Below are 13625 nucleotides of genomic sequence, written 5' to 3'. Positions count from 1 at the left end.
CGATCTATCTTCCTTCACTTCACATTACTCCTTCTGTTCACATTAGATTTTTTGTCACGTACCTGCCAAACAAACTAACGTCCGCTTCCATTGTTGCTAGATAAAGTCTCCCTTTTACTCTCTCCCTTCGGTTTTTAAAAAAACAGGAACTCACGCCCCTCCTTTCCTGTACCCTCCCACTATTCTTACAAGGATTATCACCTGAGGTATTTCCAGCCAACCGATCACGCATCGCACACTCCAATTCCCATAATCCTACACTACAGCTGATGGTAGCAGTCAGTTCTTCATACGTAAATATACAATTAAACAGTGCCGGTATGCAATTTTCAAGTCGGATATTATTGCCAACATATAGCTCATTAAACATTCCTGAGTTCATTTCAGTCTTCTTCTGACACCTGCAAATAAACATGTTTTCTGAAATGAGATGTTCCGCCTTGCCTTTGAAGAACAAAATAAATTCCCAACATTTCTTGGAATTCTTTAAATCTTTACGGGTACAAACCCAGTTAGGGCTGATTGTGAAACAAGATATATTATTATTTATTATTTAGAAGTTTTCTATAGCGCTAACAAGACCCGAAGGTAGCAGAGCGCTTTACAGTAACAGGCGTGACAGGGTGAACAAAAAATACATGTAACAGGTAGAGGCAGTCCTCGAAAGGCAATATTGGGGGAGGGAAAGTTCGTAAAGTGGGACTTTTGGTAAAAGGATACATAGATAACACATAGTTCAGTAGGAGATCTTAGTTATCTGGGACCTAGGGAGCGGATGAGGAACAAGGATTTGAGTTGGTTCTTGAATTCCGCATAGGACGGTAGAGTTCTGATATGCGGAGGGATAGAGTTCCATATTTTGGGGGCATTTCCAGTGAAGGAGCAGTCCGCAGTTTTCTTCTTTCTGGTTTTTGGAAGGATGAGCAGCAGGGAGTTGTCCTCTGGAGGACAAAACCGAATCAATGAACTATCAAAAACAGGTGTGCAACCCAAATACACATATATCTTAGTAGAGCACAGTGCCATATTCCAGGAAATGTTGAGTCCTTGGATAACTGTCCTTTGGGTGCAAATGTGGAGGAGCCAAAGTATCTTCCTCAGTCATCTGAGAAGGCCAAAGCAGCCAGCTGATACTCTATTTATTTGGTAGTTCATCAGGAGCTTGCTCTCCAGCCCTATTCCAAGGGGTTTAACAGCCTATTTTGGAGTAATAAGTGGCCTAAACATTTCCATCCACCATCGCAAGCCTCAATTATGCATCTGGGTTCCCATAACCAGAACTTCTATTGTGACGCTATTGATTTTTAGGCAGTTGTTTCCCATCCATTGAGCCACTGTGACAGGTCACGGTCTAAAATTGGGCAATCTGTTGTCCTAAACTGATGATGATGAGATGACAATATAACTGTCATCAACATAAGAAAGTAAAGTAAGACCAAAAGCCTCTACAATGTCTGCCAAAAGGCATACATGTACGTTGAAAAGAGTGGGATTCAGAGAACATCCATTTGGAACCCTGAAAGGTATCTGCCATACAGTAGAAGAATGTAGTTTCGAAGTGACTTGAAAAGAACTATCGTCCAAAAAGGGTCATACCACAGATCATGTTTTCCTTAAGTCTCCTAAGAAGCACAGAGTAGGAGACAGTATCAAAGGCTGCGCTCAAATACAAAAAGGATAAGAGCTGCTGTCTATCCTGTCCCCCAGATCATTCTGAGATTCTCTGTAACCCAAGGATGTGCACATTCTGTACTGTGACCAGGGTGGAAACCCAACTGAGACACATGATGAAGATTGCAAGATTCTAGATGTTCAGATAGTTGAAAGTGGATGGGCTTTTCAAGAACATCCACCAGGTAGAATAGAGATTGGTTTATAGTTTTCAGGCTTGGATACATCCATAGAAGTCTTTTTAAGCAGAGGAACAATCACAGCATGTTTGCACATTGAGGGAATAGTGGCATTCATGATGGTCATATTCAAAATAGGAGAAAGAGTGGGACTGTCCATTTTAAGAATACACAGTGGTGCCAGGTGGGTAGGGGAAATGGACTTTGTGGAACTCAAAAGAACCTCAACGTTTTCTCCATCGATAAGACTAAAAGTCAATAGTATCTGCTCAAGACAAGTGATTGGAGCAATAAACGTATCCTCCTCTGTCAGACCATGAAAAGAGGCATAGATTTTAGCTACCTTCCTAAAGGAAAAAATCTGCAAGTTTATTACATTTAACTTTTAAAAGAGGAGGTCATGGAGTCAAGTGGGCCAGATCCATCAGTGACTGAACTGTTTGAAAAAGCTTGTTCGAAGAACTGTGAGCACTATCAATTTTCTCAGCATTAAAGCCAAAGTGGGCTTCTCGACATGCCACATAATACTTCTTAATAGCTTCTTTGTACTTCATTTTATCCTCCTGATTGTAGTGCGTATGCCAAACAAGCTCCAAGACATTACAGCTTTTCTACTGTACTATAAGTTCTTTGCTGAATCACGGGCCAGGTAAATATACCTTGCCCATGGTGGCAGATGACACCAGTATAAGTACATCTAACATTGACGTAATCCAGCTGTCAACCTTTCTCCCACAGTCTTAAATAGATACCTCTAGCCAGGAGAATTGCTCTAAAGATGATTATGGAAGGGTATAGGTTTTAGATTAGAACAGTGTCTAAAGGAGGTGGCAGGAATTGTACTAGGCACATCTGTGGCTGAAGCAGGCAGAGCTACAGGAATGGCAAGATGATTGTACCAAGTTAAAGTTATTGGTGGATAAGTGAGGGTTAACTGGAAAAGAAAGGATCAAGAATATGACCCGCGGGATGTGGTCTGGACATGAATGCTGATCGCCCCCTGAACTAGGAGCTCTGCTCTGAGACGGGCTCCGGTTCACTTGTTTTAGGCCTGAATCCCGCGTCACGTAGGGCGCATGCCAGAGTCTTGCGGCTGGACTGTGAGCACACCGGAGGCGATATTCCCTACAACCCACCTTTCGGCCCCACAACCCCCCCGGCGTGCGAATGCTGGATCGCCGCCTCTCGGCTCCCTACATCGGGCAGGCTGGCTCTAACATGAACCTGAGCTGAACTGGAGACCTTTTGCGGCAGCCACTGGAGGAGCAAGGCACAGAAACGGTGGGGGCGACGCTCCTTGGTCAACGGAGAACTTCAGCCCCCCCACCTTCAGGTAGTGAAAGTCAGTCCCAGTGTTTCCTGGAGCTGCTCCTGTGGCAGCTATAGAGCCTCAGGCAAGCCAAGCGGGCCCGAGGGACCACAAGTCAGAACACTTCGCAATGAGGAGGCGCAGGCTGCGGCGAGAGGTGAGGAGGGGACAGGGGGTAGCACAACACACAAAGAGACTCCCCCTTCTCTTCCCCTGTTAGGCGTTCAAGCAAGTGAAGGCGAGATCAGATAGTAGACCACAGTGTGGTCGGTGAGCACGCAGGGGCTCCTCCCCATGCCACCACCCCATCTCCTACATCATGCCTGGGTGGACACTGATGTACTGTCCACCTTCCAATGGCATACTTCTATGCAAGAGGCTGCCACTCAGGACGCAGTGGGGCCCCACATAAATCTTGGAAGGCGCAGCCTCTTTATACCTGGAAAAGTTATGACTGGTTTACCTCTGCGCACCGGTGATCTACAGAGGGTAATGCAGAGATTCATGCTTCCCGCTCTTTACTCCTACTATTAGCCTGTTGCCACGCTGTAGATAGTGCGGAAGACAAATCCAATCAGGAGGCCCCCCCGTCATCTCCTGGAATCCTCATAAATCTATGGAGCCCTCTCCTCCAAACCGCCCACGCAGAAAACTGGACATGATGAACACTCTTAAGCCCCTCTAGCAATGACCTGGGAAACTACCCGCAAGAATCCCGTACCAGGAAATTCATCCTTCCATGTATACAGGCCACTACGGTGCAATCGCTCCAGCCCCTACATTCTTTGGCTCTACATTGGAGCACCGTTGGCATTACTTCACAATCATCAGGCACATTGGCTTGCCAACAGTGGGCACCTCCCTGCAAGTAGAGATGAATGTCCATCAACAAGCATGGGAGTAAGTCCTCCAGGCAACTCTTCTTCATGGAAGCACTCAAACAACCATATAATATGGCCACAAAGGGTGCCGTCCCTCTCACGAGTGACCCCTCCCCGCCTCCACCACCCCCTGTGCAGGGTGAAACCATGGACAGCATCTTTCAGGAAATCTCTGGTGTCAGCCGGCGACTGGAGGGAATGACACCAATATATCTATGCTGGCAGATGAGGCAAAATCGAGAGGAGCGGATATTATGGGGTTCCACACACACACAGAGGGATTGGACCGATGATTGACTGTGGTGGAGGGGCACCTAGACGCGATTCAGGATAGGGAACAAGGACTCCTTTTTATCTGCAGTAAGCTGAATGACCTTGAAGATAGTAGCAGGAGAGACAGTGTCTGTTTTTTAGCTTCCCAGAAACAAACTCTCCCGAATCTTCTAGGCAGTACCTTTAACTCCCCACTGGAAATACGATGCACCCATCGTCTTGGCCCTCCACGCAAGGACTCGGCTACAAGCCCCTGACCTATCATTGCCTGTTTACTGCGCCATTAGCAAGCAAGGCAGATGCAGGCCACAGCACATAACAAAGGACCATTCACATACGAAGGCCATGATATCCGAATGGCTAGAGATTTCTCCAGAGACACCAATGATCGCCTTAAGTCATTTCTTTCTCTGATACCTCGATTACGCCAAATGAACATTAAGTACAGTCTTTTTGAGCCTGCCCGCTTCCCCATCACTAAGGATGGTGACTCAAAGGATTTTGATAATCCGGGAGGACCTACTCCTGTTCCTGGACAACTTGAGGCAACAGGAAATGGAAATCCAACACGATGCTCCTGAAAAAGCACATAATAGCTCCCCCTCCCAAAAATTGGAAAGCAGATGGTGGATTGCCAGCAGCTCACAGAATCGTGGTAGAGACCATCAGAGATCAGCCCATACCCATGAAGATAAGAACTCGGCTCTCCAAACTGTTGCCGCCTCCTGATAAGAGAGGCAGCTGTCAGATGTCAGACAGCTGAGTATCACTTACACTGTATTGGCTATCTGTATTGTCGTAAAAATTATATAAGTTGTTTAAGCTGTCCAGTGATGATGCCACAACAGCCCTTGTTGTTCATGCTTGTAACCAACATCATTGTTTGAGCTTAGCCAGATATATATGCCTATGATCCTTCTCTCCAAACCCAGCTCAGGCTCAAGTTCTGTTCCACTATACCCGCACGGAGCATCATAAGGTTGTTTGGGGATGTCCTTTGAGCCACAGCCCCTTTCCCCACTTGCTACCATTGCCTCCTACACTGCCTCACTGTGCTATTTGTGTGACTTGTCCTGGGCAATGCCCTGTTCGCCCTGTGGGGCCCCACCCTCAGAGTGGCGCGTCAACGCACTTAGACCCGTGGCAGAAAGTCTAGTGTCCCCTGTGCTAATTAGTCATTTGTAGCCACCCTCTCTCTATCCTCCCCCACTTCCCCCACCCTTTCCGGTCTGGTTACGAGCTAATTCCATTATCTCGACACAGCCCACCCCCACTTTACCTCCACTTCTCATTCTTTTCTCATTTGGTTCTCATTCTTATCGCTTACTTCTCCGACAGGGTGGCAAATCCCTTGTCAAAGAATCTGATGGTACCACTGGACCATCTCACACCTACTGTGGGTTCCTTGATATCCATACTCCCCCATTCCCCTCCCTCCTTCCTCATCTGTGTCTGCATACTCTACATATTCTTCCCATCTCACCTACCCTCTCTCTTTCCTCCTCAACACCTGTTTTTCCACCCCACCTCCTCCTAATTACACAGTTCTTCATGCCTACTTCCCCCTACATCTATTCCCCCTCTCACATATCACCTCAGACATCTCCCTCCTTACACACACTGCATGGGCATGTATAGCTCCCGCTATACCATATCACGTCACTCTCACAATAAGAACCCCCACCATATTTTGGTGAGACTCCGTCAACCCTCACCCAACCTATAACATGTGTGCCACTCCCCCCCCTGCAAGCTATAACCTGGAAAGGTCATAGTCTTACCCACTATATCAAGAGGAAAAAAAATACTCTCTTATTTCCAATCCAAACGAGTTGATGTGGCACTGCTACACGAAACGCATCTCGATGCACTAGAATCTGACAAGAGACTGGGTGAGGAAACTGATTCACATGGCAGCGATACCCCAGATGCTGGACCCCCCCACACATGTGACGTGGCAATCCTCCTATGCAAATCCCTCCCAGTCAAAGTGATTAAGAGATGGTCAGACACAGACGGACGATACGCGTTTGCCAAGCTGAGACTAGGGGATCATCATATCTGCATAGGAGCGAAAACATAATTCTTCCTTCAGTTGAACAGCCACCTGGTTGAGATAGGCGCTTCACAATATCTTAGTGGTGAAGACTGGAATCTTGTGAGGGACCTGGTCCTAGATAAAATGGGACCCCTCAATTAGGACAGCGCAGCAGATTGGGCCTTGATGGACAACGTGCTGGAGGATAACTGTTTGGTGGACCACTGGCGGCGTAGCCACACAGTGGACATGGAATTCACTTTCACCTCCCGACCCATTGCACATCCTCCCAACTGGACTATTTTCTTATCTCCCACGGGGTGGTGCAACTAAACCGAGAATCCCACATGCTAGAGGCAGCACTTTCCAATCACTCCCCAGGTCTCCTATCACTGGAAGTAGGTCTCGCCAGACCGGGCTGCAGGTCCTGGCGAATGAGTATACAGCTCCATCGGAACCCTAAAGGTAAATCCCAACTACAGACACACCTCAAACAATATCTCTCTGACAACCGTGGGGCTTTAGATACTGGCAGGACTCTCTGGGCTGCAGCAAAAGCAACCGTCAGGGGTCAACTTATGAGGGATACAGCACAGGCCAATAGACAAGCTGCTACCTGACAGAAGGAGCTGGAAAAGTGCATTAGGCCCTACACCCACCTCTACACTGCACACCCCAACCTGCAACATCGCAAATCTTTGGAACAGGCCCGGATGGCCCTAAATATGCTCTTCATCTGCAAAGCAGAATATGCCCTGTAAAGGATGAAAGGGAGGCATTATGAACAGGGAGAATGAGCGGGAGATTACCGGCAGCGCAGCTCCAACAGTGATAGGCTGCCATGGCCATACCAACCATAATATCAGTGGGAGGGGAAACCCTATCTCGCCCCAGGATATTGTGAATGAAATTGCTTCATTCTATGAGTCTCTCTACACCCCGGGGGAACCAATTGAAGGGGACAAGCTGAACAACTTTGTCAATGGGGTGAATGTCCCACATCTCTCTGACAAGGGCAGGGAACTATAAGATGGGGAGTTCAGCAGGGAAGAGGTTGCATTAGCAATAGCCAAGTTACCTTATCATAAGGTCCCTGGAGAAGATGGTTTTCCAGCTGAGTTTTACTATTGAGTGGTAGAGGTGGCAGTCAACACACACCAGACTGCATTCCAAGAGACAGAAAAAGGTGTCCTCTTTGGGTTCTCTCTCCAAGAGGGCAGTGATTGCAGTCTTACCCAAACCTCGGAAGGACCCTTTGTTATGTGGTAGCTTTTGACCCCTCTCCTTGCTGAACTGTGATATCAAAATCTGGGCCAGCGTCTTGGCCTCCCCCCTCCAAAATTCCTCCCCTAACTGGTGCATCATACGCAAGTGAGATTTGTTCCAGGCCACTTCTCTTGAAACCACGTATGCACTCTAGCCCATACACTATAGTCGGCCAAGAACCTCAGGACCAATGCACCGGCACTCTTGCTCAATGCAGAAAAGTCATTCAATCGCATCAAATGGGGTTTCTTTTTTTAAGTAATTTACATTTTGACTTAGGAGATCAATTTATTGCCAAGGTGTGACTGCTATACCACAAACCCACTGTGCAGATAAACTGCGGGGGCTTCATATCAGCTCTGTTTCCATTTTGCAGAGGGACATGTCAGGAATACCCCCTCTCCCAGCTTCTCTTTCTCCTGCCCATGGAAACCCTGGCAGCCACCATACCAATTCAGCTAATGCCATGGGTATACACGTCCCAATTGAGGAATCTAAACTTTACCTCTATGCAAAGGACATCCTGCTCACCCTCACAGATCTGCACCGATCTTTGCCATCCCTGCTCTGAATCATTGGCGATTTCTTCTCCTTTTCTGGTTACAAAAGGAATTGGGATAAGAGCAAAGCACTCTCCATCTCGGACGGTAGCACAAAAGTGGCCTTCCACTGGCAACCTTCATATCTTAAATATCTTGGTATCCTGTTTGAATAAAGGAATGGTAGGGATGGCCTCAGATAACCTAAACCCACTGCTCACTCAGATGCAACGTGACTTTGAGAAATGGAAAGTGCTAGGGCTGTCCATGTGGGGCAGAGTGCAAGCTGTGTGCATGGTCACACTACCGTGCTTTATCTATATCCTCGGGATGCTCTCCATCCAGGTGCCTCTCACAAAGCTGCGCCTAATAGATTTCAAGATCAAATCCTTCATGTGGGGTTCCTCAAAGCCCCGTCTCATCGCGACAAAACTGAAAGCTCATCAATTCAGCAGAAGACTGGTCCTCCCCTCAGTAGAACACTATGCTCTTGCCCTCCAATTTTCTCAACTGGCGTTTATGCTGCTGGGGACCTTGGATAAGCTGCACTGGGAACACATTGAATGGTACCTACTATCGGCTGAAGTAGGTCTCTCTGCTTTATATTGGTCAGGGACATGCCAACAGGACCCTGCCCACCTGATATTATCCACCATGCACAGAGCCTGACAACGAGCACACCGCCTGATGGGTTTGAATCACAATTCCATGAGAAAGCCCCCCTATGGGGAAAGCTGGCATATGCATTGCTGTACAGAGGCTGTCCTGGCCCCTGAGGAAAGCAGTGGGTATACACACCATTGATCAGCTTCTCATTGATTGTGACTGTAAAACGTTCACACAGTTAAGGGAAGAGTTTGGCCTCCCGCACTAGATTCTTGGAGCTACATCCAATTGCAACACTGCTTGAGGAAATGACTAGGCCCGCATCCTTTGGTCCCTGTTGGCCTCACCAGTGGTATCTGACCTCCATACATGGGGGAAACCCAAAGGGGAAATGTCAGGACTATATGAAGTTCTCTCCTCCCATCTCTTGTGGCACGCTCTTTATATCAGATGGCAAGCACAGCTATCAGTCTCCTATGAAGAAGATGAATGGGTAGATCTTCTAGAAGCCCTAGACAGGGGCACGAGGGAGGCGCAATTGAAATTTTGTCTTTTTAAGACCCTGCATGACTGGTACTGGACACCAATGGGACTGCATAGAGTAGGCTTACTCCTGCATGCAAATTGCTGGAGATACACAAACAAATGCTGTGACACAACACACATTATATGCAAATGTCCATCTGTGCAACCCTTCTGGTCTTATGTGGGTCTCATCCTGAGCACCTCTATGCCCCACCATCTGCTGCTCACCCCGGCCATTCTCTTACATTACCTGCAGCACTCACCAGAATTATCAAAGAGACAACGCCCCCTCTTTCACACGGCACTTGTCACAGCTAAAATATGTATATTACGACAATGGAGGTTGCCGATAATGCCATCACAGGATGCTTGGCTAGTGGCCATGATCAATATCCCCTTACCCGAACGAGTCATCTAAGCCTACAGGACCAATCTGAACTGTTTTTACAGATATGGGCACCCTTCCTGCATGCAGAGGAGAGCACTGGTGACAACCATGCAGCAGGCGACACAGATACCCTCCCTCTCGACCACCACGCTCCCTCGCCTCCATTACCCCAATAGCCAACCTGTGATCTGCAGTATGCAATGTTCCTCGCAGTATCGAGGTCGCCCCCTCCATCTGCCCCCTTCTCCTCCTGTGCTCTCATTGAGTCCCAAGCTTTTACTTTTCCTCCTTTTCCCCTTCTCCCCCCTTCCGCTCTCTCAAGACTGCAGACTATACACCTAAAACCAACCGGTACACATTCAACCCCCACCTACTATATGTCTTCAGCTGTCCTGTCATCTCCTCTCCCCTCTCCTCCCGTGTCTCAATAAGTACTCACACTTATTCTGTGATCCAACCCCAGACTCCTACTTATTCCTTCCTCCCCTCTATCTACCCGACCTCCCCTTTCCCCCACCCCACCCCTTGGCACCGCACTGCTATGCAGCGCTACACAGCGCTGTAAGGGAATTGCCCTGCAGACCTTAGGTCGATGGTCTCCTGTTTACACCCAGAAATTTGTAGAGGACTCAATGACACTACCGGACAATATCACAACCCATGTCACCCTTGCCCACATTACCGCTCTCCCCCCTTGGTAGTCTGCCCCTACTCTGGCAAAGGTGTGCACCGACACCAAGAATAGAGGACAGGTAGAAGCAGGATACATTTCATCATCTACCATCATGGAAACCCCCCTCCCATCATACATGCATACTGTTGGAGCACAAATGGTGAACTCCAGAAGTCTTGTTTTGTTAGATTCTTTATTTCTCATACAAAAGAGAACAGCCGACGCGTTTCGTCCCGTGATGGGACTTCTTCAGGGCAAAGAAAAAACTTTCCTGGCGTCAAGGAAGATCATAAATTGGACGACCGATGGTGAGTGAATATATTCAAAAAAGCAACAAGAATTAACTATTAGGATGCCTGGAGGTATGTATATAATGTAGATCCTCCAAGGGTGTAGAGCAGTCGAGCTTAAAGTCGTCACTGTCACATGTGGGGTTCTGTAAAAAGAATACTGTCCTGCAGTATTTTCGTGCACGTAAGCTTGAAGACAACTTAGAATAACTGGGCACGAGTTTCACAGAGTCCATCAGGTGCTATACGTACTGACGGCGAGCAGGACACGGGTTCTGACTTTCTTTACATCTCTTCCTCGTGAAATTAGACGAGGTGTCAAGAAGAGATTCTGTGAAACTCGTGCCCAGTTATTCTAAGTTGTTGAACATGTAAACACAGGTGCACACCCCTTTGATGGTGCACCTGAGGGACTTCCTGTCTCATATATTAATGACAGGTGACTCTTCGTTTATAAATATACCTAGACAATTCTTCAAGCTTACGTGCACGAAAATACTGCAGGACAGTATTCTTTTTACAGAACCCCACATGTGACAGTGACGACTTTAAGCTCGACTGCTCTACACCCTTGGAGGATCTACATTATATACATACCTCCAGGCATCCTAATAGTTAATTCTTGTTGCTTTTTTGAATATATTCACTCACCATCGGTCGTCCAATTTATGATCTTCCTTGACGCCAGGAAAGTTTTTTCTTTGCCCTGAAGAAGTCCCATCACGGGACGAAACGCGTCGGCTGTTCTCTTTTGTATGAGAAATAAAGAATCTAACAAAACAAGACTTCTGGAGTTCACCATTTGTGCTTCATCATGTTATTACTAATGTAGTACAATTTTGATATATGGTGCACCTGTGCTTTTTTCATGCTATGTTGTAGTTCTGTTTAGGACTGACATTGTGTTGGCGGGTGTTCAATCGGTGTGCACATAATCCCTCTTTAATTAATAAGAAAGGGGCAAATCTACTATTGAGGCTATCTCGGATCAGGTGCATTCCTATGAAGGTTCCGCCATCTGTCATGCATTAGCATGCATACTGTTGGACTTGGCCCTTTTTGCGGGGTCATCCCTGAACTTTTTGCCTTCCTCCTAGCCTTTTTCTGACATGGTGTTGGTGGTTTTAGCACTCTGAGCACTTTAGCACTGCTGTCCAGTGTAAAGCGCGTGTGCTCTCTGTGGTAAATATGGTAAAGATTGGTCTACACCTGTTCGGCATACTTAATTTACCTGTCAGTCCCTTGTAAAGAGGTATCTCATATACCCGGGACTGGTAAATCAAATACTACTGGCGGGCTTGCAGCGCTGATTGCGCCACCTGCCAAAGTAGCCTATCAAACTTGTCTCAGGCCTCTGCCACTGCAGGGCCTGTGCACGTATGTTACTGCCCCTGTGACGTGGCACCTAAAGTGTGTGCTACATCTATGACCCCCTTTTACTACATGTCACTCACCCCTATGGTAGGCCCTAGCTAGCACTGTGGGCACGGTGCATTGTAGATAAACTGTAGGACATGTATCTAATGTGTGTGACATGTCCTGGTAGTGACAAACAGCCATTTTGGTTTCTCACTACTGTGAGGCTGCCCTCCCATAGGACGATTCAGAAAAGGGGGTGGTGATGAACAGAGTGCCTGAATTAAGCAGACCACTCTTACCCAGTCCAAAGATCAGGGCTTGATCCATCACCCTCCCATAGGACTGCATTGGGGATTCCCTGATAAGTGTTTCCCTGGTAATTCCTGATATGAGAGGAGCAGCGTCGTCAAGTTTGGTATGTTTGGAATAGGGATAATAAATGCTACGCAATGGTGGGAACAGATTTATTATACCTATTTTCTAGAAGTTGGCATTTCTGTGTACTATGTGTCTGCCTGTCTGATGTTGAATGCATGTCTGACTTTGGAGTGACAGGGGCTGATGATGTGTGTGTGGCTCCAGGGAGGGCAGGGTGAGTCAGCGCTAGGCTGAATAGGAGATCTGCATTTGGAGTAGTGGGCGGAGTAGTCCCCTGACCCTGAATAGGTCTGTGCCTGCTAGGTGAATGCTGGCTCCACCCCCTGTGGTATGTCTAAGGACCGAGCCCCCATCTGACAAAGAAGGGTGTGAGCCCTGTACAGAGTGCTTCAACACCCCCAGAACAAGTTCAGACTGGTTACCCCAAGCCCTGTGCCAGGGCAGACAAAGCAAAAGTGGTATATAAATATTGGAGCTGTGACCCCATGAGGTTGTGCTTTTTGTGGGTGCCGTTTGGTGCCTACTTGCAGCCGGCAGGCTGCCGGCCTGCCAGGAGGAACTGCTGCTGGGGATGAACTGGCTGCCCTGCTATGCAGCTGAAGGGTCTGTTTGTCATGGAGCCCCAGCGTGCTGGCCTGCCTGTTGCTTTCTTTGCCCAGCACCGGAGCCCACCCCGCGATTCACATTTCTGAAAATGGGCTGCCGCACTACAAGCGGCGACCCGAAAGCCAGGTGGGCGGCCTGGTTGTGGGTGGAGCCGCACCAGCCCTGAAAGTCAAGCGGAGCTCCCGTGTGGAAGAGAGAGCCCTGTGTGTAGAGTCCAGGAGGAGGCTTGGTCCGTTTTTCCCAGGGAGGGCTTCCACAGTGCCCATGCGAGTGGGTGGCAGATGCCTGATGCCACCTTGCTCCACTTGTTGAACCTGCCGGAATCAGCCCGCAAGTCCAGAAGTCAGGCGCACTTGTGCCTGCTGAGGGGTGGGGCTCCCAGTTGGAAAGGGTGAGCACCGCGTGGTTCCTGGTGACCGGCGAGAGGAAGAATAGCTCAGCCCCCAAGGAACGGTGAGTGGGGCTGAGCTTGCTATTATCAAGCTCCGGTCACCATGAAGGTGGGAGCATTTCTTTCTTGACAGTTTGGGGGCAAGATGTATTGCAGTCCCTGGGTGGGACCGAGTCGGTTTGTGCTGCATGGTGCTGCCGATTGAAAGCACCGGAAGGGCCCCCCCATCCCTCAGGTACCGTGGTGCCAGAGC

This window comes from Lissotriton helveticus, chromosome 2_2 (genome assembly GCF_964261635.1).
Source record: "Lissotriton helveticus chromosome 2_2, aLisHel1.1, whole genome shotgun sequence".
NCBI classification, from domain to species: Eukaryota; Metazoa; Chordata; class Amphibia; order Caudata; family Salamandridae; genus Lissotriton; species Lissotriton helveticus.
Note: the sequence above shows the minus strand (reverse complement) of the source record.